The sequence below is a fragment of the Anser cygnoides genome, chromosome 8 (genome assembly GCF_040182565.1).
Source record: "Anser cygnoides isolate HZ-2024a breed goose chromosome 8, Taihu_goose_T2T_genome, whole genome shotgun sequence".
Taxonomy (NCBI): Eukaryota; Metazoa; Chordata; class Aves; order Anseriformes; family Anatidae; genus Anser; species Anser cygnoides.
The window spans coordinates 17649464-17676969 of record NC_089880.1 but is presented as its reverse complement, the minus strand read 5'-3'; the positions used below and the strand labels follow the sequence as shown (position 1 = coordinate 17676969).

The following is a 27506-nucleotide window of genomic DNA, read 5'->3' as shown; positions in this document are numbered from 1 at the left end:
AGCTTTGTTTAGCACTCACTCAGAGCAATGTTTCAATTGCTCTGAAAAATCTCTTCCAAGATGCTTTGCCCTAAACTCTCCGTAATCAGAACATGCACAGAAAACTATGATATAAAAGTGCTTAACACTGCAATATGCACTCAAATATCTCAGCAGTCTGAAACTGTATGTGTACATTTAGTTGTTTTTTTAAGGTAGCTGTTGAAAGCCTCAGGCAGCATATTTGGACTGGGTGAACAGTCAGGGTCATATGGAAGACTTTACTGAAAAGTTATGCTTGGTTTCACCAAAAGAGAAGGCAACCAGGACAGACAGAACTTATCATAGGATTTAATGGCCTCAGCATGCCATTCAAGTGACATTGAGGAGGTGTGACATCTATTCCACAGGCTGGAGATGCAATGGGCAGGGAGAGAAATGTTCCCTTAATTCTGCAGACATACATAGAGTTTATTTTACCAGTCAGAAATAATTGGGTTCTGTGAAGGTAAAAGACAACCAACACACATGCATTACTTTAAAGGCCACTAAACCCTTTCTGAGGTCATAAGCACTGCATCTGCCTCATGCTGGCCTCATTTGCGTGACTGAAATTCACCCCCAAATACACCACACAAGATACTGCAGAAATCCTGTGCTTGCGAGAGGTAAAAAAAGGACTGTTGGTAATGTTTTATTAAAGTCTTATAGTTCTGAACTAGTGTGGAGCCATTTTATAAGTGTTGGCAATATCCTCATGAATACCTGTGACAAGTGCCATTAACATAAAATACAAAGTGGAATTTGGCATGATGAGATATTTAAAATTTAGACATGCACTTGCCACATTTAAAAATGTACTTCATAGATATATTTTTAAACTGTATATTTTTTAAAAAACAAGCCAATTCAATGCCTTATATTTTGAGTTTTAATTCCAATCAAGCTAATTTCTAGTCATCACAAACACATACCTGCCAGTAATGAAGGTTGTTTAATTAGGTCCAGATAAAATAGCTCCAATTCTGTTTCTGATCCACCTGTCAAAGCAAATCAGTCTTTTACATGACTTTAAAAAAAACAAATTAGACTAGCTGATGATTTTTTGAATATTCAAGTAGACACACTGAAGATAAATCCAAACAGAACTTGTGACTGAACAAAAGCCTGGAACGTGACCCCAAAGATGAAGTGATCTTGTTCTGCCGGAAGCAGATTTGCAAGCTTGGTATTTCAGGATTATGAAGTCAAGGACAGGGTGCTAAATAGCAGTGTCTTCCACAGCTTAAGGCAAGGTAACATTCCAATGCTATGTAAAATTAAACACAAATAACAATGCTAAAGGTCCTACTTGAAGCCCCAAAGCCAGGTGATTTCAGAACAGACATGTCCAACTCTTGCCATTACAGCTATATGGGGAAAAAAAAGCTTTGTTGTTTGTGCTACTATTACAGAAACTAGTAGATAATCTAAAAGGGCTGATAGGGTTGAATGTTAAAAATATTTTCTTTTTCATTGGTTTCTATGATGGACTAGTAGTCCAAATACATTACTGGTAGGCAGATATCAACGTAAATTGACCATCACAATTGGCATTATTTGATGTATCAGATCTTAATTAGAACTACTCAGCACAGCTCCAAGAGATGATCACTAATAATTGCTTACTACTATAGACGCTCTACCAACAACTTACAAAAGTGTAGGAGTAGGCACAAACGCTAGGCAGCAGACTAAAGAGAAAATACTGATTAAAAAGCACCACTCAGACACACACTGTTAACATCTAGAACACAAAAAAGGTAATTCAAATTTTAGTATGGAAAATATCTACTAGGCTTTGGGTAAGCCCACATCTCCTTGCTGCTTCTCTGCTTACTGTGTATTCACTCCATTAAGTGAGAACTCACCAAAAACGTCAGGATTTCACACAGTTGCTCCTATTTGAGCATACCATTTATTGTGCTGGGATGATTCTTCTCTCATTCTTTGATTGTCTTCAAAGTGGTTCTACTGATGTTACTTATCAGAGCACTGACTTCTCTAGCCAATTATACATACAGTATTGGCAATTCTTGTGCCTTCTAAAAGATAGACTTGTTCATTTTGATTGATTTACAATGCATGAATAAAGTGGCTTGCTCTTTTCTTCTGTTTGGCATTCTAAGGACCATCGTCATTTCATGTTTAATTTGTTTAGATTGGGCATTTTTTGATTTGGCTTTCCAAATTCAGTGCTAATGGTCTGATTTTATCCGATGTCTACATCAACTTCTTACCTTGTGCAGACTTCTGTAAAGGAGTTATGATAGCAATGGGGCACAGTTGTCACTGCTGTACCATTATCCACAATGTTTGTTTTGTGGTTTTTTTTTAATTCTTTTCTCTATGAATAAAATTCTGACCCAGTAAAGTCAGAGTACTTCCATTTTCCCCTATCAATTCATATGAGAGAAAGTTATGCATATCAAAGTCTCAAAATACATTTATGTTTGTTTCATTACAGCTTCTCCATTTCATTGTGAAGAAATGTGTCCTTTCAGATGATGAGATCTGATGTGCATCTCACAACCTTATGTTGTGAAAATGACAAGGCATTAACTTTTTCTGCCTATTTATGGCAAACATTTTCACAAGTTCTCCTTGAAATGAGTATATGACTTGTCTTCATCCCCAGCTTATTTTGCTCAAGGTACCATGGGAATGAATTAGGATCATGAGTCAGAGGATGAGATTTTTTTTTTTAATGTCGTTAGGTCTCAGCCTGGGGAAGACCTACGTATGGTTGCCTTGTTTGCCAAATTAGGGAGCAGACTTCCTAAGTGATTCATACTCGCTTGCTCTGCCTGGAAGACATGCTGCTCTTTCTAGTAGTGGATGCCATGTTATAAGCCACATGGCTGTTAAAAAGCATTATGCTTTAACCTGGGCATTTGCACACAATTCAATCATCACCTATATGCTTGATATTAATTATACGCTGTTTCCAAAAGACTTTCAGATTCTTGCCTTTTGTTTATGATTGTCACCTCCACCATACTTAAACTGAATTGTGTTCAGCTATTCCATTTATGTACTTTTTTGTCTCTAGATAGAAGCAGTTGGGTAATGATATTTGTTTCAAATACAGATGCTGCCCTGTTTCCAAATATAACATATAATAGTGCTGTTTGGGCCTGCAGAAACTCATGACATCTTCCTGCAACATAATAAAATGTTCTTCTTGCTCAAGAGAGAATACAGTCCGAGGTGAATAGAAGTCCATTGTGAGCCTACAGAAAGGAACATGAATGGTTTCCTTGATCCCTGCTTAGGATATTCCACATACAAATTAGTGACAACACATAGCAGTACTGATAAAGGCTAAAAACTACAGAAACCTGGTATGTGGCTTTTTTTTTTAAAAAAAAAAAAAAAAAAAAACAGAATCATTCACTGCATGGTCATCACCACTTCTTTGCAAGACCTGAAATCTGGGTTAGAGGTCTGAAGTGCATGGCCAAAAGTTAGCCAATGGTAGATTATTGATGCTCACATTTTGCTCCATGACATCAGCTATATGACCTAGAACGGCTCTTATTATAAGGAGCAACAAGAACCTCATGGGATGGCACTAATACTATTGGCATTTGACCAGTCTAAACTGGCAGATACAAGTAGCATGTTTGTGTATTTGAGCTCCATTTACTACAAAATCTGTTAGCTTTCCAACAGTGTTCAGGACTGTGTTAATTTCTCCTTTCTCTGAAGTCACGAAGGAGCTCATAGCTGCACCTGCTTCTGCGCAGGTAGTGGAGAGTTACAGACAGCCTGCCTTCCTTAGGTGTTTTGCATCGTTTGTTTGTAGTGTGATACAGTTGCTTACCCCATCAGCACTGATTTTCCACCTCTTTGTGATTTTGTGCACTCCAAGTAATTTTTGTATCATCTCTCACCTAGCCTTAGTATTTCTGGCACAGTACTTCACCAATTAAATACCCTCCATCACCACAAAACTCACTCAGCTTGTCAGTGCTTATCTGCGTTGAAAAGGGAAAAAGTAAAAAACAACACAGGATTGTCTTACATCACAAGCCTACCTCTCCAGTGCACTCAAATCCATGCCATTAAAATGTGCTTTTAACAAGCCAGTAAGTATTGCACCTTTTTCCCCAGCTACAGAGAGCAGGGAGGTGAGGCACTTCTCTGTGTAAAATGGCACACACATTTTGTAGATCTCATGTTCTAATGCTATTAGCTCAAAAGATTGAATTAAATAGAGAAAGGTTAATGAAAGGTTTCAGTCATGATTGCAGTGACCATGATGAAGCAAAGGGGCAAGAGAAATGGCAGCTTTAACAATTAAACTCCCTCAACACATTCCTTTTAACACGACTGCCATAACACAGTGAAATGCCACAGTTAATCAGATCACACTCACTGCTAACACTCCACGATAAGAAGTTGTTGTGACTTCCCCTGACGGGATGTTCTACGAGATGATCATGCTCTTCATTAATCCTTAATAACAGCAGTGTATTTTAGATGCGATACAAATAAGGATCCTTAATTGTTTATAAATATAGTACTTATTTTGTTCACTCTGATATTTTAAAATAGTTTTATAGAAGTAAAACCAACTCCTTATTCCCCTGTAAATCTCTGTTCTATTGCTGCCCACACCTAGCAGACACATTGTGCCATACAGAAGTTTCTGATAAATACTGGAAGTACTTCTCTCACCTCAACAAATGCCAAAAGCAAGCCTGGCACTACAGAGTCAGTTAATATATCTTTTTGCTTCAACTACTTATTTCTCTGACTCTATTAAGTTGTAGGCAAACATCTGAGTAGTCGAGCCTCCCACAGGGTCTCATCACATTCTAGGATTGGCCCCTTCTACATGTCAATAAAGTTCAATTGCAAAATATTTATAGTGTTAGCATATTTCAGAGGAATAAATGATCCTATAAACGGCCCACTTTTTGCTGTAGTATGTTCTGAAGTCCTTGAGGAGAAAAGGAGACAAAGAAGCCCAGGCTTGCAGAGAGAGTAAGACAATATTGGCCAGCAATAACGGCATGAGATGTGTATGTATGAGACCCTAGTTCAAGTCACTGTTTCCTCTGTGCCTTTGCCAAGTGAGTGAGATTATCTCTATGCAACAGGGTTAAGAGCACTTAAAACTACAACTCCAGGGTATTTCAAGGTTAAGCAATTAAAAGACTTTGGCACATTTAGATATTTGAGTAACAAAAACACCCCAAAGGAAACTGCAAGTCAACTGAAGCATCAATGAATTAGAAGGAAGAAAAACACTTTTTTTTTCTTTTTTTTTTTTCTTTCTTTACATACTACATCAAAAATACGGTGGATTACTCACACTTTCTGTCATGTCCCCACAGACTGGTTCTGGACTCTTGTCACCACAGGTGCAGCTTGATGCCACAGGTAATTCACTCTACTGAGTACCTGTTGCTCAAGGAGAAGCCTTGTTCCACCCTCTGTTCCTAGTCCCAGAGTCTGCTCCCCTCCCTCTTAGTGGCACTGCCATACTGAGTCACAGTGAGCCCATTAGGCGCTGAATTATCAGAAAGCTTTTTTTTTCTTTTTGACTAGAGTTGGCTTTCTGCTGGTTTCATGCATTGGAGCAGCTCAGCAACTGCAGGCCTGCAATGCCTGGGCAGGGCACGAGAATCAGCAGGAACTCAGGAACTCCCAAGCAGTGACACGAGTCAGACCGTCTGCTTGTGCAACAGCAAGAGACCGGCTTCCCTGTCACATCAAACTCCAAACAGTCAAAGAAAAATGTAAATGGACGCAAGCCTGTACTGACCATGGAAGAAGCAGTTTTGCCCTCACTCCTAATGTCTAGCTACTGCGTGTCCCAATCTCCTTTGGTGGACCAAAGCAGAGAATTTCTTCAAGTTAAACAGAAGCTAGCAAAAAGACACATGAAATAAAAAAAGATCTTCCCCAATCTGATTCACTATCCATCTTAAACATTTCTTTTGGCAATATCATAAAAATATTCTGAAAACAAAGATAATATGGTGTGATGTGTCAAAGAGGAGAAAATGTATTCCCATTAGCAGCAGATGGGTCAGTCACGTTTGGGGTGGAGACAGGTAAGTTACGTTAAGGCTGTGGTAGATTTAGGTGCAAAGCTTAAACTGCTGCTACTACCATCCTTGTGAGGCTACCTCCCCACAACAGAGATGTGCCATGATACGCTCCTGCTATGAACACAGGACCACGCTCCCCATTAGTCTAAAAATACTGCAGGCTATGGAGTATGGCTGCTGAGACAGGTATGTCCCAACACTGGAGCGGGGGCCTTTAAACGAGGGGCAGCGTGAATATTCTGGGGACTGTCATATCTTAAACCACTGCAGCTTAAATCTACCACAACACATTTACCAGAATCCTACAGAATTAAGAGTGGAAACAGGAATAGAATAAACAGGAGTAGGAATAGGAATAATTTATGTCACTCATAGGAAGAACATCTGATAGTTTTGCTAGTCTGTCCTTCACATAGTAGATTCTTTTGTAGCTTTTACAATTTTACAGATATCAACTTGAGGAAATATAGAGATATCAAATTGAGGAAATATATTATAGAAAGGTTAATGAAAGGTTTTACTCAAATGGCAATCAAATATGGCAATGAGATGCTACTAAAAATTCTTTGTAAGACTTAATTAGGTTATTTGTTTAAGTTGATAGCTTTTTTTTTCCTATTCTTTTTTCTTTTCTTTGACTTCTCTCCATTTATTTTGTTGTTGCTGTTGTTTAGCTGTTTGCTTTTAAAAGGTTAGGAAAACATCTTTTAATTACTTGAGGACTTAGACTATTTATGTAAGTTATACTAGACATCTTCCTCTGCTTTTGCATGTTTTGAAACACCGAATTCCTACCCACTTGGACAGTGCCAATACTATCTCTCCACAACCAACAAAGTTATTTCTGTTATACACAGTGATTCAAAATGCGGATCAGATACTGTGTAGATGTGAAGCAGAAAATTCCCATTGAAAACTGTGGCTTGGATCTTTCTTTACCATCCTTTGCCACACAGCAGGATCCCGCTTTCTTTGTTCATAAAAGCATGCACCTATAAAATAATGTATGTAATGTCTGCTGAATATTCTCTAATATTCATGAAGTTAAAATTAACTTCTTGTTTTAATTGCTTATCAGTTCCATAAGCATAATTCCCATGATTTAAGCTGCTTTCTTAGGGATCTGCTACCTTTCCATATAGAACTTCACATTTTTCTGAATTTTTACTGTTTAAAATGTATATGTATGTAAATTATTATGCATCTGAGCCTTTCACATCAGAGGTAAAGTATAAATACTAAATCAATGTGGAAAACATCATGTCTGCTTTAACTTGACTTGATTATACCTAAATATAACAAAATAAATTAGCATTCTACTCTATTTTTAGTTGTCTTCATTGTATTATATTGTATATTTGTTTAAAGTGTGTAGATTAATAACCTTCCCAACTACTTCCTGTAGTTTTATAACAAACTGAAACTTATCTTAAAAAAAAAAAATAAATCTCATGAGAGATGAGGAAGAAAAAGTCAGATGTCTAGTACAGGTATTCCTTAACTGAAGGACAAATATGCCAGCAGCTTTGGAATACGGAGTTTAATGTTTCCCCAGAACAGAGCTACCTATTGCCAATGGTCAATTCAGCACAATTTTTCCTAAAAAAAGGCTGACAGTATAAAACTTTCTTTTAATTTAGTTGATATTTTTGCTCATGCTTCCCATAATTTATTATTGATTACTCTCAGATTTATTACCTATATTTTAGCTAACAATTTAGTATTCAAGAGGTTTTAAAAATAAAACAGCTACAAAATGCTGCAATTCGGCAATTGTGCCAAAGACCATTTTTCTTGTCCAGGGACGTGATTGACATAGGAATGTGACTCAGGAAGAAAACATTATTAATATGAAGAAAAGTTATGACTTTTGAATGATGTTGGCTTGCCTTGTAATTCCCTGGGTTATATCTGTATTGCATATTCTGATAAGTGTACATAGATTCTCTTTACACATTTTAGCTTCTTTAATAATTTTGTTAAATGCAGAAGTGGGGAAAATAAAGACATATTATTAATAAACAAGCAATTAAACAGGTTAGGGCAACAATGCAATGCTGGTCATTCAGGAACCCTGTGCTAATTTTAATTAGCTGCTTTCCCTTGCTTTCAAATGTAATTAAAGCAGCTTAGTTGTGCTCAGTGATGCAAACCACCTTATTTAATCACTAACATTATTTCCCTGAACTATTAATGATTTTCAAAACGCTTGTTTATGCAGAATTAGAACAGTAATTATCTTACCAGTTAATTTTGTACCTTCACATTTCACACCTCGCTCAAACGTCATTCATTTACCACAGCCTTTCTGTCAAAACAAAGAAATGCTTGTTCTAAATGTGCTTCTGACTGCCAAATTGAAAGCCAAGTTTTGTAACACTAATAAAGTAGCTCCCAAGTGAAACAGGTGTAGTAATTTAGACCCTTCCTGTCTCGAGCTTGCACGTACATGCTATGTCTTTTCTTTATTAGCTTTAAAATGAGAGCTTGGTGTGCAAAATAAGCTATTTAATTCAGACTTGTGGAGCAGAATATAATCTTTAATTTAAACTAGAGCAGTAAAAAAAGGCCTTTAATTTTAACTGGCATGTGCGTGTGAATTTGAATTAATAATCCAGAAAATTGAAACTGTTTTGCTGCTGTTGCTGGATAGTGACTGTTCTTCACATGCCCTTAGTTTCTCTCACTGTTTCTCTCCCAAGTTTTGCCTAGTGCCTATTTTATGATGTTGCAGTCTTACAGAAAGAAAAGTGTTCTGAAAAAGAAATTATCAGTTCAATGAACTCTTGCAAAAATGTAGTGTTGAAAGAAATTCTTCTATCTGTATTAATTCAATTTACAAGAAGAATATAATTGGTGTATTCATTATATCTACTTTAGACAGAATTTAAATGCATTATGAATTTATACTTCTCAAATCATCAGATTTAATTTTTTTCCCTGTTACTTCTTTTAGTGTGAGTTAATAATTAATTGCGTACTTGTAAGCACAAAATACAACAGCCTCGCACCCATCATTTGATTTTATCCTAACTCTTGTAAGAAAGTGGGAAATTATTACCAGGGAAATCAAGCAACTGCCCAATGTCATACAAAAGAAAACCTTTGGCAGAACTAGAAATCAAAAGAAGACAGCTCCATCTTTCAGCTGTTCTGAACAGTCTCTTAGGTCTCCCACGTTTATTCCAAGTTGTGCCATGAGTGCTAGTGATGAGCGTGTGGCGGTTCTTTTTCAGAAGATGGGTCGTGAGCTAGATGAGCAGCCTACAGGGAATCATTCTGACTCTTTCTTCCCTAGGGTCACAAATCACACAAATAAACATCTAGCTATTCAATTCAATTCAATTAAGTTCAAAATGTCATCCACAAGATAGGAAAACAGACTAAAACACCTCCTGTGAATCAGGCCCATTGCTTATATGCTGCATATGTGGAAAGCATGGATACACAAGCATTTGGCAAGATTCCTTCTAAAAGAAGGGGACAAAAAAGAATGGATTCAATGTAATGCTTCCACCACTGACATAATCTAACAGTTGTTTTTGCAGGTAAGGTAATTGCAGACAGAGTATTAGATCTTAGCTTTTAAAGGCTCATTAATGGGATTAAATTTAAACGCAAAAGAAGTGCATTTGACCTCCAATGGAGTGCTTTAAAGCATAAAGATACCCACTGAAGTGAACGGATGGCAGGACGGACACTGAAGAGTAAAACAGTATTAGTGCCTGTGTTCATTAGAGGCACTGAATCACTGCAGTCAAGATTTTAAATACCACATTGCATTTTGCAAATATTCTTCCTAAATATATTATAAATTATACAGAAGAAAGCACAGACCAATGTGCAAAAGAAACTGTTTTAGTTAAAAAGCCGTATTTCACTTAAAAGTTGCACAGGCAATCTGACAAAGTAGCTATACATTAATAAATTTACATGTATTAGATATTTTCCAAAGATTCTATAAATTTGAGGCAGCTAAAATTATTTCAGGAGTTTCAGGATGCCCAAGATCCATGGTCTCCTGGCAACTAGCAATCACATGGCTGTAGAGGTTTTGGCCTACTGTTACAATGCCGTTACATGTTTGGTTGATGATTTATTCAAACCCAGTTTCCAACCTGCTGTTAGCTCCCTCATTGCTTTAATGCAGCTCGTCTACCATTCATAACTGTCAAGAACCAATTCATTGGGACTTGGGCTTATTAAGCCCCCAAACTGCGTAGTGAACATACTCAGTTTTCTGCCTGGGAATGTGAATAAATACTATACTTTCCATCTGTTTAAATTGAGCTTTGATGTTTTTAACACCACGCAATATTTCTATCTTGTTATCAGGACACCCAGCCACGAAGTCCAGAGAACGCGCGGGCGGCAGCTCAGTGCCAGCAGGAGGCCGTGATCCCGACCGCCTCCTCCCTAACAGGGAGAGGGTGCCTTACGGCGCTGCTCCTACAGCAAGCTGCCGTACACAGAGTGTAAGGCTTACAATGTTACGGAGAAGCAGGAAGGACAGGCTCATCTTCTGTACACAACGCTGCACTTAGAGAAACAGCAACGGCCTGCTTTCCTTAAACAGCCACCTACTACTTTCTTGGAAAGGAAAGAGATTGCTCTGGCAATTAAAGAAGCAATCACGGTGGATATTTACCCTATTGAGGACAATATATCAATTCTCTTGGTCAAACACACCAACTGTATAAATAATATAAAGAGAAAATGGGTTTTGAAAATAAAATATTACTTAACAAGTGCATTTATATTTTAATCTAACTCCGTTAATTCAATAGTTTCCAAAAGGCATATTTGAATTGGAGGCTTTAATAGTTTTTCATGTTGAATAATGTGGTAATAGGATTTTTCTCCATTCTGTACACATAAGGAACATTCTAAAATGTGTTGCCACAATTACACAGCAGCGGTGTGCATGCTATTTAATGCGAGCCTGGGAATAAAGCTGGTTTAAACCATTTGGTTTAAAACAATCATAAATCGCCATTTTAACATAATGATTCCAGTATAGAATGTTTTGCTTTAATTTCAAGGATTCTAGTGGGGAAAACATAACATTCTGAGGATTAATTTAATTTACATTAGGACTACTGTGAAATTCTGGTTCTGACCAAATGGCAATTAAATAAAGCTTGAGGTTGGGTTTTTTGATTGTTTTTGTTCTGCCACAAATATGTCTCAAAAAGGAAATGATTATAAACATATATATATTTAAAGATGCTAGCAAGAATAATTGGAGGGTCAGAAGGATTTTTCTTGAGTGTTTGGCAATGTTTTTCCCATCTCACCAAGAATTTCAAAAGAGGAATAAAATGGCACTCTATCTTCTGGACTGCTTGATGTTTGTCTTTGCTGTCAAGCTAAAAAGGTTGCAATTCCATTTATATAGAGAAGATTAGAATAATACAGAAGATATGATAAAATGGAACAATTCCCAATGATAGCCAGTCACATCACATGTTAAGGGGTCTAGACTACTTTGGTACATAGAGACTAACATACAGGGACCCCATTAACCTTAATGAATCAAGGTTGTTTATTAAGAGCAAATACACTTTCTTACCAGCTCTCCAAATTTTCATGAAGATGTTAATGCAAATAACTTCTTAAATTATTCAAACTGAATGCAACATCAATTAACTAGTCTACACCTCAAGCTTGATGCTGTAAACACAACAGGTCCCACTGCTTATATTCAGGAGTGGCTAAAACAAGATGACTTTGTATTATAACCAGGAGTCCTTGTGGGAGAAACCCTACAAGAAGTATTGGGACAGTAATGAGACGGAAGTATGAATGTGGGTTTTGCAAAGGGATAGATGCCCTGGAAAATTAATCATCATTTCTATTATACCAGACTGTTTCAGTTCAAACTTATGGCTGCCTTTAAAACAAACACAGTGGACCCAGTTCTTCAGGCTGATGCACTTGTTTTGTGACAATGTAAAGTTGTTCAATTTAGCTAGTCTTGAACTGGCAAATACATACAGTGTTCAGGCTTTGTCTTAAATTAAGTAGAGCTTACTGCTGCTCCAAGTTAATTATAATCTTTTGTAAACTTGGAAAAAAGGTTAGAGCACTTTCACCCTTAAGTCTTTTTGCATAGTGACCTATAAAAAGCCTGTTTGTGGAATTGTGAGGTTATGTGCAGTACTCCTGTGGTCTCTTTCAATGTATTACACTAAATGCTGTTAATTTTTCATTTGCATGAAGCAATTAGGCATTGGTTTACTCTTCCTTAATGTTTACTGATTATTCTGGGGTGACATCAACTGGAAGTTCAGGTAGAATCAATACTGGTTAGCTCTATTTATAGTGATCGCATTTAAGGTTTCATGTATTAGTGGCTGGGAGTTTGGATCCAACTTCTCTTTCTCTTAGCCCTATGGATAAACTCACAGCACCACCTGAGCTGTACATCCTTGGTACCAAAACTGTCCTGCTGGATACATATGTCTGTCCGTTAACGCATGTACATCTGGCTTCAAATACCAGGAATGAAATAAAATTAATGAAATGAAAAAATAATGAGTAAGTAGTAGGAATTTATACTCTGCAAATTGTTTAAGCATTTCTTATCCAGAGACTTAACCTGGGAGAAGTAACCAGCAGTTGAACCAACCAAAGAATGAGAGCAGGGAAGCTCAGTAGGTCAACCAGTGCAGCTCCATACTTTGAAGCTGGATCTATTATAAACAAGTGATAATCTGTAAATTTCTGTGTAACTGGTTCTTATAAATTATGATAATTACATAGCCTCCTTAAACAGCTGCTCCCATCCCCCAATTAGCATTACCGTCTGACAGATTGCTTCTCTCCCTTATATATAATACAAATCTCTTTTGCTACACATTAAAGAAGCACTTCTTGTTTGCCCTTAGTGAGCACAGGGAACAAGTGGTCACCACCCTATGTGCAGCAACTATTTACAGCTGATAATATTCACTGCTCAATCTTTTCTCAGTTAGGTAGCTAGGTAAATCCCATTAGTCCACAATTTTCTTTACCAAAAGCCAGGCAAAGCATTGCATCTCAGGTCTCACACCTCAAGGAACAATTTTCTCTTCCTGATGTCATTCAAAAATTTTAAAGTGTATCTGCTGTATCACAGAGTAGAACTAGATCTATGAGGGATCCTGGGGAAGCCTGTTGTGTACATCTCTGAGCTGGAAAACTAAGTGTTGTTATCTTTGAGTATTTTAAAATGTTTATGTAAATGCTTTACTTAGCTTCTTTCTGTTCATAGTTTCTTACACTTATATTATTTAAACATAAAAAGATGCCATTTTAGAACTTCATTTGCTATTTCAACCACAGAGCAGCTTCAAATTCCTATTTGAAACTGAGGAAAAGGAAATGGAAGGCAAAGCAGACTTTGTATGTTAGAAGAGAAAACTTATCTGTCTTAAAAACTGATGAAAAAAGGTAAGAATCATGATGATAGTGAGAAGGCCATCAACAAGCAAAATCCTAGGAAATATAATGGATAAAACAAACTGTAGTATAAAATCTCTCCATAAGACTGATGATAAATACAACCAGTGAAAATTTCCCAAGAAATTCAAAAAGCAGAAGGATACTACACAAGCCTGGCAACATTAGTTTTTCTCTTATGTGTAGTTTGCACTGTCAACTCCCATATAAAATGTGTGTTTACTGGAGAAAATAATATGTATCCATTAATTCTTCCCTTACTCTTCCATACTTGAAAGATATACAAAACCCTGGTGTGAGTAAGTTTTTCCTTGATTGTTTAACACCGCTAATCATATCTCAGGGCCTTGGGTTTCCAATGAGATTGAAAACCATGCAAGGATTGTATCTCCTCCTTTTGTAAGCTATCCTCCACTAAAGATGCCCTCCCTCCCTTGTAGTTCTCAGACCACGTAGCCCTGGCCTTTCACTCTGCCTATTCCTCTCTTGCTAAAGCAATCTCACATCTCAGCTATTCACAGGAGGGTGAGTTTTTACATGTAAGCTCAAGGCCCACAGAAATAGTGACAAGTTGCAGTTAGTGTTTCAACATCCCCACCCCCGAAAGAACAGATAGATGTATATACATGAAGTTTAGTAGTTACAGTATTCTGGCTGCCCCAAAGACATGTCCAGAAGCAAGGCTTCAAATCCTTAAAGTATCTCCCAAATGTTTTATACATGTAGCTCTGTATTTCCTGAAAAATAACTTTCTGACATGAATTTAGCTATGGGAGAACAGTTAATACCATCTTTAAATATAAAGAGATTAGTACAACTTTGTTTTAATAAAAAGGAGAACTGCATTTGGTCATATTCCCAGGGGTGGAGGGGACCATAACTAGGCAAATTCAAAGATAGAAGTAACACAATTTTTTTCCAATTTGTGTAGTAAAATCCCAGAGAGACTAAACTAGTCTCTGGGAACACAGAAGTATTTATCTATTGCCTGTAAGTATCGACAGGTCTTATTTACCTTTGTAATGAGCAACAAAACTAGAATTACTGTACACATTCAGATAAAACACATCATAGAATCATAGAACATCCCGAGTTGGAAGGGACCCATAAGGATCATCAAGTCCAACTCCTGGCACCATACAGGTCTACCCAAAATCAGATGGCCAGATCAGATCAGATGGCCAGTTCGTTCTCCTTGGAGGGAATGCTATTCCATGAGTCTGTCCATGGCCTAGGTCTCATTGTAAGAGAATGAGCAAATGTTCCAGAACACTTTTGCACTTCTTTCTCTCACTGCCTTCTGCATTCAGACTCCATGCTCAGAATCTCTGGCAGCTCAGATGAAACCCAAAATATTTTGTAACTATTGTGTTTTGACAGTATCGGAGTTGACTGATGTAATAGGGAGGAAGCAGGGAGCCTAATAAATCCTATTAAAAGTTGAAGTTTCAGTCCAATAGCCACAGGTGCATGAGGTAATGTATCCACAGTTTTCAATCACAGCCTCCTTTACTATGGCCTATTCCACGCAGCCTAATCTAAAGTGAAAGCATTAAGTTTTGTGTTCTTTGTGAAGTTGCTGCCAGTGTCTGTCTGCCCTTCCTCCTGATTTGCTTGGCAGTTTGGGAGCCTAAGGGAGGGGTGGATTAAATTGGAAAATATAAATAACAAATCAAAAATTAAAATTGACTGGATAAACAATTTCCCCTAGACTGTTTCTTAATAAGTGATCGATTTTTTAATCAATATTCATTATTTCTCAGAACATACCAAACTGTTTATCGAATAAATGAATGGCTGGAACTACAATGACATGAAATCAAATAGGTGAACCAATTTCTTTAATAACATGGGCTGAACAGGCTACCTCATCTTACCTGGTTGAAACTGAAAGTCAGAAATTTAAGACCATTGAGTAAGTGATCCAAATAAAGGATGCAATTTGTTCTAGGGAGCATGTGTTTTTATGTTCGATATGCACAGGCGTATAGCCACATGCTGATTTGTGCGACATTTCTAAACTGCGGTTGAAAGTTTCTTTCTTTTTGGAAAAACTTGTGTATTCTTTCCCACAATTCTTCATTAGTCAGCATACTGCAAAGCTTCTGAAATAAAATTCAGATCTGAAAAATGAGATCTGTAAAACTGTTCACAGTAAAGTCTTTGAGCATGGTAAATGGATTTCTCTAATAAGTTTTTATTCACCAGTATCAGATTCAGTGGTACATACAACCTGTACAGCGCATCCTAATATATACTCCTGACAACTTTTTATTATTTGCTGTGATGTAAAAAAGTCCTTTTAAGGTACAGATATTCTGAAGTTCTTTTTTTCAGTTGAAGAAAAAGCACTGGGGTATAAATTCTCCAAGAAATGTTTGCCCACTTGTTTAAAACATAAGCAAATATTAATTTCTACATTATACAGATCAAATCATTTACAGGATCTTCAATTCATAAAATTTCTTGCAGTATGTGGAAATACTTCACCTTTATTTGTACTCATACACGATTCTACTTCTTATGAAAAAGCATAAATTGTACTAATCAGCTGTTAATTAATATGTAGGAGTTCCCACTTTAACATCTATTTTAACTTGTCACAATTAATTTAAGATATGACCAAACGGTGATGTAATTTTACAGCTCTGCAGAGATAAGGGTATGAAACAACACAAATAATGCAAAGAATCAGAGGGATAGTGGGTTCAGCTTGTACCCGTTTCCTAAATGAATTCCATGTGCTCATTGTTGTCACAACTAATTATAGCGGAATCAAATATCAATCTCCTCTGCTCTGCTGTCATCTACAATAACACTTATAATAACAAGAACTTTCATGCAACTCACTTCTGTAGATCACAGAAGATTTCTGCAAACGCTAAACACCCACGGTAAAACCAGGAATACGATCTAAAGATTGCACCTTTAAATCTAATTTCACTTCCAGTGTCAATCTACTTTACAGCCCTGCTTCCCGATAACAAAGCCCTACGTTCCGTAAGAAGTCTCCAAATATTTCATAGGTGCAACAAATTATTCAACAGATGGAGGTCAGCAAAAGAAAGAAAAAATTTAGTAATGGGTCAGTCAGACCTAATTCTGCAAGCTGCCTCTCTGCACCGACAGAGTTTCAGCAAAAGCAACCCACGGGGCTCTGAGTTCAGGGAACTGCTGCCATCCTACTCGTAAGGTTAAAAAACTGTTAACTGTTGAAATGAAGCTGTTTCCTGCCAAAATATATAAATATTCTACAGGAATTCTAGACCAGCCACCATTATGCAAAACACACGTATTTAAAGAGCATTAAAGAACTATCTGACCACATAAAAGTGATAATCTCTGGTAAAACAACGTTTCCCCTTAACTCCAAGCATAAACTCAGAGGCAGGAGTGCTCTGCATTCACTCACAGAGCTTCCAGCTCCTCTCAGCCTGACAGCTTGCACTGTCACACACATCTGCACGACTTTGTTGAGACCCATGTGCCCTTTGGAAATTTTTAAAAAGACTTTGTTTCTTCCAGTAAGAGCTTGCTTAAAATGGCTGTGCCCGTCCTCTCGGTTGAGGCACCAGGAGACCAAAGCCTGCAGGAGAGGAGGTTTCCGTCCCAGGGACCGGCCAGGAGATGGTGGCAGAGAGCAGCTCTCCCTTCCTCCCTGCTGGTGATGTTACCTCGGGAATTTTAATCCTCATAGACCCCACGATCGTCTGGACACCTCGTTATGCTGCTACACAGCAGTCTCCTGACTTGTGCCACCAACATATTCGTAGTGTTTAAGACACCATAACGAGCTCAAAGCTTTGTTCTACATCCCCTTCAGTCAGCCAGGCCCGTGCTCTTCCACAGCACGCCACAGGCAGGACGCACTTGCTCCCACCTCTGGTAAAGACCCAAGTATCATGACATCAGTTTTGGTAGTGATAAAAATCAAACATTTTCTGGAGCCATTATTGCCTAAAATGTTAATGCAGTTTACTTTTTTTAAATGTGATCGATAGCTGGGGGAAAAGTGCCCATAAATTACTAAAGGCAAATACCATTCTATTAGCACTCAGGAGATTTTGCAACATTTGCCAGTCTCTGTTTTACTGGAAAAAAAAATTAATTTGCTGAAAGCCTAGTTTTTTACCTGTCTTTGTCTTTCTCCGTAAAAGAAGGATATTTTTATCATGAGTCATTTCGGAGATGTAATTCTGATGTACCGTAGCTATAGGTTTCAATTAATGTTCTACCTCTCTGTCAGTCTTTACATTGCATGTTTTATGAAATCATTAACTATTGTCATGTTTCTATTATGATACTATTAGGAAATAAAGAGACGAATGTAAATGAAGATGTAAAATAAATGTGCGACAGTTACCAGGAGCAACATCTGTGCACTATCATACATGTTTACACTAATTTTCTAAAGATTGTTCCATTCATTACAGAGCATTGTTACTTGCTGTGGCACAACCCTTATTTCCATGCATTTAGGGATTGAAGCAAAGAGAGGGTAAATGAGAGCCTAATCAATACCACTTTTCATTTTGCTTCTAATGTGCTGCCTTTCCCTTTCTTTTCTTCATGCACAAATCCAAAAAAGATCCTGACGTTACAGTCATAAAATGTAATTCTTCTGCAGAAACACAGACAATAATGCTTTCTGTATTCAGGCGTATTGCATATTCTAATGGCATTTGGCTAAATTGAGTATGGATTTAACATCAAAGGCTTCATGAATTTTTCAAATGAGATATTAAAGTCAATATTTCAAGTGAAAGATATTTCAATTTAGTTGCATACACAACAATAAAAAACTTCTACAAGGCAGAGGTACTACTGGCTGTGGCAGTATTAGCTCATTCAGGAAATTATTAGTTTATAAGAAAATCAAACAGAAGGTTGTGATATGGCAATGACACTGAATAAATTAGACTAACCGATACGCGCTAACGTACTTTATCTCTTGGAGTCTGAAGCAGAACTTGCCACTGGCGTGTTCAGTGCTTCAAGCAGGGCTTCGTTTGGAGATATTTTTTTATTTATTTTGGAAATTCAAACGATTAGCATCAAGATTTGCATTCGTAACCTCAGAAATCTACTTATTTTCCTCTTTGAAAGGGCTAAGCCTATTGTATGCAAGGAACCCCCCCGATCTTGTTTATTTTTTAATCTAAGTGCATTTTGCTTTAAATTGCCAATGCTTATGCAATGCTGCTTCTGCTTTCACAGTGAGTTACTGAATGTTCAGACTCAGTGCCAGCAAAAAGTCCTCTGAGCTCTGAAAACTTTGTGTCCTGGCAGAGAGATCGACAAGAATTGCAAGCAATACAAACACAGACTCTGGTGGTTCATTTCCTTTCCTATTTTAGGTGCAGGGAATGTAGCAAAACGCTCTTTAAATCAGTAAAATGTTGTATTATGATGTCTTGACATAACACTGAAGAACACGTGCGTTTGTATTACCTAACACTGCGCGCAAGAGCTAGATGCACTATGCGGATATGCAGCACTTCTTTAGGCACCCATAAGCACAGTGTCATTGTGCTACCGTAAGACCAAATACATCATTTGTTCACACACGGGGTAACAGCAACAAGAGATAAATGCTACTGAAGATGCAGCAGTTACTGATTTTACTATTATTATATTAATAAAAAGCAATTATAAACAATCATACTAAGAAGAAATATTGCACTTGCAGTCATCCGCTGCTGCTACCAGCACAGACGTGAACAGGCTTGCTGAGCACGTAACACTTCTGCAGGACCCCAGCCAATTCTCATGGGTGCTCTGGAACACAGGTGGGAGAGCAAGCCTCTTTGGATACCAGGGGAAAGTTACACCGTTTTAAAACTTTGATTACCAGCCAGTTTGGGCCCACAACATAGACTTTACTCCTACAAGCATTTCCTTGAAACCAGTGGGTTTTTTGACTCTGCACTATTCCCCTGCAGCGTTTGCATTACTGGGAGAGCACTTTAAGGACTCAGAAGTTAGGCAAAAGTAAAGCTGGCTATGGCTAGATGTTAAACTGCTAGGCCTACTTCTATTGTCCAAGGTGACAGCCGGACTGAGAGCAAATGCTGACCTGTTATTCACAACTGAACAAAGCCAGCAGCCTCATAGGGAACTTCTGCAGAGACTGACACATGCCATCTTAACCCCATTCAAACTAGATAATTTGTAACACTGCTTAATTTATCCAGTTTGCACCCTGTAGGTCCTAGAGCCCTGGACAGTTACGTGTTCACCCCTAGAGCCCTTTCTGTAGCTCAGTGTTTAAAGCTTTATGGCATTTCCATAAAATGGAAAGTGCCACCATTAAAATGGAATCAGTCAGAGATAAATCAATCAAACTTTCAGAAACAGTACTCCCAGAAAAAGTATTTCTTGTGATAACAAAGATAAGGCAGACGTTTTGTATGGTTAATAACATCCACTAATAACTAGAATTATATTTTCAAAATTGCCTCTGGGGCTGGGGAATACGGTTCTCTTTTCATCTGTTGTGAACTCTGGACATCCTTGAGATGGTTTTGAAAACTACAGCTCACACTTAATGAGTCAGCAGTGCATCCAAAATCTTGCAGCTGAAATTATCGAAACTTTGATCTTTTTTATGACATGACTTAAAATGACACTGTTAAGATGAAAGGTTCCCCCATGATCTCCATTCACTCTGAGAATCGGTGTTTAAGGAATGATCCTCTGAATTCGATAATTTAATATTTTCCCTCCTGATTATGGGGGTGTACACAAAGTTAAGAGTACTTCCCTTGTGAGATCTATGTCAAAATGAGAGTTCAAATGATTCTGTTAACTAAAAATGAATATTTGGAGCTAAGATCAGAGGAGAAGACCAAGCTGTTGGATTTGATCTTGAACATGCAACCCCTATGCCCAAAACAAAATAATTCACATCTCATGCTCTATGCAGCTTTTGTGTTTGACCTAAATTGTTATTAAAAACACATGTATAGATTATCCATAGAAATAAACTGAAGAGATTTTGCTACCTAAAACTTGTTTTTGACTCTTTATTAACTGGTGATAATCTGCACTGATCTGCATTATAATTCCATTGCAGATGTTGCTGACATTAAGATGTATGACAAGGAAACTACAAAAACAGCTGATCTAAATAAGTGAATATTTTGCCTTAGGTCAACAATACATGCAGTGCAAAACGTCTTTCAAGGAATTTCAGGTTTTCTATTGCATTCCTTGCAATTTTATAAATGTGAATATAAATAAAGTAATGAAAGTCCATTTGACAGCCATTTGATTTTCTCTAATGTAATAGCTTTCTAAAACGTTCTGTTTTCTTGTTTAAGTTTCTTTCTTATTGGAGGTTAGAAAAGGAATGGTTATTAAGTAGTTAGACTGAAATTCATGACGGGAAAGGCTGGTTACATTTTTTTGGATCTACCATCCTTACAGCCCGAGGAAGCACAGCTGCTTTCTGACTTGCAAGGAAAGTAAGACATTTTCTGTAGGGAGTGAGAAGCTCGTGAAGGACTGTACTTCTGAGCATTTCCCACCCTTCCACCTGGTAAGCGGAGCTGGTGATCCACCAAAGCTCCTGAACTGTGTACAAGGACATGTGGCCATTTCATTAGCGGGGAAACAACACCTTTGGGGCACTGCATAGGACAACCTTTGTTATAGAGGAAGAACCACAGAGGATGAAGGAAACAGTCAAAATGCTATGACAGAAAGGTGGGAAGTGAAGAAGTGATCCCTGGATTCAAAAGTGCAATTCTTTCTTTTTCTTTTAATTTGTTATAGGTCCACAGTATTAGCTCTCCATCTAGGTAGAAATGAGATCCATAGAGCCCCAAAAAAGATTTCTTAGTCTTTACCTGGGAAATACATTTACTATGAAGTCTTAGGTGGTTCATAGCACCTGTGAAAGTCCTTCAAGCTAGGGTGAATTTTGTATGTTTTTACAGAGTGACAAAGCAGGAAATAACTTAAGAAAACACCTTAGTCAGTTCAAATCAAAATAAAAAACTATGTGAAGGTCATCTGAAAGGCAATTAAAAATCAAACTGTTTACCAGACATACCATGTCAAGAATAGGAATAACCTCAGTGCGAAGTATAATAAACAAATTTCCCTAGTAATGTGAACTACACAGGTGCTTTATCCATTAGCTACTTACATATTTTGGAAAACACTTCGGTACCAATGAAAGCAATAGGAAAAATTACTTGATTTCAGTAGTTCAGCAGTGAGCTCTTTGTGCTCGTCACCCACCTCCCTGAAGAAAAGAAATGTTGCACATCAGGAATGAGTCCAGCAATTATCTTCTAACATAGGAGCAATGCCAGCAACATTCTAGTAATGGCAGCATTAATGCTGAAAGTTTACATTTTCAAAAGAGGAAACATTTACAGACACAATCTGGATATTTTAACTGTCACCAGCTTCAGCGATCTGATATTGCTTAGCCTTGTGGCCAATGCATTAAGTCACTGGTATCTATCTGCCACCAGAATAGATCTCTAGTAAGTTCAATAATTAATCCAACAAAACATAAAGAAGAAAAGCAAAGGCCATGTCATTATTAACAAATAAGATAAAACAGAGGAAAAAAAAAAAGACTTATTTTTCGAAAACCAGATCATGAAAATATTTTCTATCCTAAGATACGACCAAAGAGCAAGATAAAGTTGTAAAGGTCTACAGTAACTCAAATTCATTGTACTCATTATAAATCCCAAAATGCACTGAAAAACTTTAACTCAGCTGTTTGGTCAATTATTTCTCTTACCTGTCAAAACAAAGCAAAACAAAAAGAAAAGCCCAACAAGCTCACTTCCATAGGGGAGGAGCACAAAGAAGGACAATCCATGTACTATATAAAGGTAATCAAATGCAGATTTATACTAGAAATATAAATAGTACAAATAGGAAAAAAATACTTAAACAGTAAAGTACTCCATGCAATTCTAAGGGAAATCAGATGAACTACTGAAAAGGATACAAGTGTAGACAATTCATTATACAGAATATGGTAATGCCTGGCTAAAACTAGTGCAGAGTCCCTCACTTTAACGAGCACAGTCTTCACCCACAAATTAAAAATAAACAAATAAAAAAGATACGAGTATGACCTCACTTATTGGCAGTCAATCAAACTGCAATTTGTCCCAAGAGTTCTGAAGCCACTTCTTTATAACACATCAAGAACTCACACTTACTGAGCTGATCTGTATAAAGCCTGATTTTTTTCTAGCTACAGCAATTGGTTGTTCCTATCAAAACATTCGGGTTTATGTAAATGACATCTTAATGGTTAATTGGAACCATAGCATGATGTTGAAAGTTAAATCATGCTCACTTAACTTCGTAGTATCAGTGCACCATCACTGAATAAAAGTACATTTGTTTAAGCTGAGGGTTGTAGCATACAGCAAATAGTTTGATGCTAAGCGAGCAATGTCACTGATGCGCTAACAGCAAACTCTAATAGCTACAAAGAATAGTTTCTTCAACATCTATATATTACCATAACTTTAAAAATGGCAGTTTTCATTAATCACACAATGGCATGTTTTTTCTTTGCAGTGAGCTGATTAAAATACAGATATATTGCCTCAAACATCATAGAAATTGCACTCAGCCATTCTTTCAAAAAGGGTTTTTCTAAGCCTTCTTTCCTCACTCAACTACATATTTCAGACCACAAGTACTGTTAGAGATACCAGTATAGAAATGGACAAAAATATCCTAAATAAAATAATGAAGGACATCATTTTTTTGCCAAAACAAGAATACAGCTTCAGGTGGAGAATGGCTGATTCAATGCCTTCCATCTTAAAACTGCAGCATTTCAAACTTAATCAAAAGAAACTACTTCGAATTTTTGACAAGAAAAGCCTGAAAATAGCTTGATAAACTATGGGTGGACATCTAGATTTTATTTACATGAATCCAAACATCTAAAACTGTTTGAAATATAGGGAAGTCTACATGGAAAACAAAGTTATTTCTTAGAGAATGGGTCAACAGTCTGGAGACCTTAACGCATTTTTTTTGTCCAAATCTGAGTGAATCTCATCACAGTTAGATACCTGAAAGGTTAAAATCCAAAGTACAGTGTGATCTCTGACCTAGGTCCTTGAAACATATCATTGCCATCTCAGAGCTTGAGCTGCACATATAATTCAATCTATAGATAACATTTTTGAATATTTTCAGAAGGGAAAAACTGGTAGTTATCACAGCTAATCTGGTAGTTACCGCAGCTTTGGGAAGTGGTTGAGGCAGGCTGAAGTTTCCAGCTAGTGGAGGAATGACTGTTTCTTTGTCTACATTTCAGAAATGTACGTGAACATATATGTACATGGATATATCAATATGGATTTGATAGGACAAGGGGGAATGGCTTTAAACTAGAAGAGGCAAAATTTAGATTGTTAGGAGGAAATTCTTCACTCAGAGGGTGGCGAGGCACTGGAGCAGGTTGCCCAGAGAAGCTGTAGATGCCCCATCCCTGGAGGTGTTCAAGGCCAGGTTGGATGAGGCCCTGGGCAGCCTGATCTAGTGGGAGGTGTCCCTGCCCACGGCAGGGGCTTGGAACTGGATGGGCTTTAAGGTCCCTTCCAACCCAAACCATTCGATGATTCTTTAAAGGACAAGAAAGGTGCTGTTGTAGGTTTTTGCCATCAGCCTGTGAGAGGTTGAAGCAGAGGAAAAATTCTGTATGCACAGCCCACATTTGATATGTACGAAGAAGTCTGCAGGTCTGAATTTACAGTGTAATTGTTCAATATTTGGATATGCAGAAAAGATACTGTGACTGGACAAAATGAGTTTGGGGCAAAGAATGAAAAAGATGGAGGTTGAGATGAGTTTTTTAGATTAGCTTGAAATACTCTTTCGTTCTTTTTATAAGGAGTATTTCTCCTACAATAAAGTATCCCTTTTCATTAAGAGAACAGCTTTTCAAGTCTTCTCCTTGGATTTTTTTATTTTATTATTTTTTTTAATTTGGTACCCTTGATATTCAGTATTAGTTGCTGTTCAGTATTATTTACTGTCAATATTTACTGAACACCTAACTGTACACATACTGAATACATATTTTGCTAGCTATAGAATCACAGCTGCCTATTCCATGGGCCAAATTTAAAAGCATTATTTTCCTATAAGACAATTTGACTAAGAACTAATAAATTAAGGGACTGGCCAATGCAATTCTTACATTTATTCCTCCAAATTTGGTGCTGTACTTTATAATCCCGAGAGAGCTTTCACACACTTTTGAGAATATACCTTCTGACTATTGCTACACTTACCCATACCGACAAATGAAAAAAAGAAAAAAGAAGAAAAAAAAAAGATCAACATTAGCTGTTAAATGGTACAATTTACAGAAACAATTTACAATTTTTAGTTAGATTGAGGCAGATTTTATTTCATAAATTGGGCTTGAAAGTAGCCTATTTTTTAAAGTTCTCTTGCCCTTTGAGGTACTTGGATGGTCATAAAATGTTTTCAATGAAGAAAAATCCTCATTTGTAAAGGTAACATTCTGCAAATGTGTTCAGAATATTTTGTGACGGAATAGCTTAAAAAGCTGTCCCACTACCAAAGACCACTTCTAGACTTTTCTGTATACTAAACACCACTGCTATTCAGCCTCACCCTTTGTGCTTCCTTTGGTACTTCACCCACTGAAACCTGTTGGATCCAAGACTCCTTCACTTCTCATCCTGTGCTAACAGCCACTTACAAGACAAAGTAGCAGTCAGTGGGTAACATCACTGCCTTGTGTGGTCAGTGTCTGTATTTTAAAAATAAGCAGCATTTCATGCCACAAAGATAGGGTGTGCTATTATCTACATAGGCAATAGTGACCAACAAAAAGAGAAACTTGGAATTTATCATTTAGCAATTTTCCACTTTTAGCAAATAGAAATGTCATTTGTTAATTATAACTTGGAAAGCAGAATACAGTTTCTGCCCATTATCTGCCTGATAACCTCATTCTGATGAATCAACTGCAAAACAGATAACACGAACAATACCTGAAAGATCCGGCTGAAGATCAGGTACTGCATACCCAATTCTGTTTGTGGATGCAACTCTGTGTAGCAAGAGCTACGCAGTATAATAATCTTTTACAAAATTGATTATTATTAATAAAGCACTATAAGGAGTCTTTGCACACTGTCAGACAGGATTAGTTACTATTCTTTTAATACTCATTGTCTACCAGTGAATATATACTGGACATAAGAAGTTACAAGCTTATTTCCAAGGATTCTCTTTGAGAACAGCATCTTGTGATGAACTGAATGCAAAGCTGGGAACCGAGAGCTGTTTGGTTCTAACCTTCCCTCCAGTAACAGCTGCCTGAGCCAGCTGCCTGAAGTGATCTACTTGCTGCATTTGTAAAATTAAGATATAAACACCTGCTTGCTTACCTAGAGAAGAGTACTGGAAAACTATTCAGTCTTCAGAGCTGAAAGCCAAGTCTGGCAAATTCATACGGCATTTGGCAAGGAAGCATTGGATAGTGCACTGCAGCCCCAGTGTCGCTTTGGCACCCTATTGTATTTTCTCTGTATGCTTTCCAGCATAAGTTTAAGTCTCTGTTTGACCTCTAAACCTGTAGACAGTTATGGCTGCTAAACTATAATCACAGAATTTGTACCACTGACTTCAGAAGGATTAATTAGATGCCTAAAGGTAAGGAAGTAAGCAAATATTTGCAGAGTGAGGGTTACATTTGGTGAAGGGCCAATTTTCCCAATTGAAAATGTATAAATAAAAATCATGCCTAATTTGCTTCCATTACTAATGCTTTATATACTATATAATTGAAAGCAAATTAGATGCTTTATTTTAAATTGTTTACATACAAATCTTATTTTCTTAAAGAGTAGAAATCAACAGCCATTTCTCTTTTAATTTGATGCTGTTGTCACATATTACAAAGACTGAGCATAAGGAGTTTTTTTTTAGATTATCTCACCACGTACTGAAGTGAAACATTTGATATAACACTACCCAAATTAATTCAAATTAAAAAGTTCTTTGATTTGGAGAGCAACAATAAATGGAAAAATAATCCCAAAGGCTTATTAATTCAGGGAAGTTTCATATTTGATGGGCACACAAAAAAGTTTCCCCAAACATTTTGAAGTTACTGCTTGTATTCTTCATACAAATTACAATAAAAGTATTCATGCAGCTGAGAATGTCACTACATAATATATATATGGTTAGCACCATTTTTGTTAAACTTCCACAGTATCCCAGAAAATAAATTGACTCTTTCTGTTTAAAAAGAAGTTTAAAAGCCCCCCAAACACCAGTTGCAGACTCATTCTCTCAGAGATAACTCGGAAAAAAAAAAAAAAAAAAAAAACAATGACTGATACCACTGATGAGACCTTAAATCTGTGAAACGAGACACAAATCATCATCAGGAGTTCACAGAAATGGAACAACACTGCTTTTGTATCATTGACAAATCAAAGTTGAGAATTGTCTGATTATCTTAAATCTCTTGCTTTCCTCTCAGTCTCATTCCTCCACTGAACATATGTGAATATTGTTCTGGATCTACCACATGTTGAAGCATAATTACATCTGTGTTAAGGTAGTATTGGCCCTCTCCACTCCCTCTCCACACATGAAGTCAGTGAAGGCAGGTAACGCGATCGCACACATGTCCTTTGGAGCTCTTTTTCCAAGTATGATGACATCACATCCACAGTGGAGGCATACAAGAGACACAAATACAAGAGATATTTTATAAGGTACACAGTAAAATCAAATCCCATCAACACAGAAGTTAGTTTCTCATGGCAAAGACTATCAGACAAAAAGTAAAAAAAAAAAACAACAAACAGACAAAAAAAAACACCAAACTTCTCCAAGCTTGTGGGCAGAGGGAAAAGAAAAGAATAAACTTCATTTTCCCTGCCTTCCTTGATTTTTAAAAGCTGGTATCACCTACATTTCATCCTGAAC

At 37.1% G+C, this 27506-nt stretch overlaps 1 long non-coding RNA gene across 3 annotated transcripts in view; it reads right to left on the bottom strand.

Moving 5' to 3' along the window:
* LOC106034043 (uncharacterized) overlaps window positions 1-27506 on the bottom strand; it is a 504730-nt gene that overhangs the window by 322669 nt on the left and 154555 nt on the right. For all 3 annotated transcript variants that reach the window (XR_010833079.1, XR_010833077.1, XR_010833078.1), the window contains one exon: window positions 21728-21777. This is a non-coding gene — a long non-coding RNA (uncharacterized lncRNA). The remainder of the gene's footprint in view (window positions 1-21727; window positions 21778-27506) is intronic.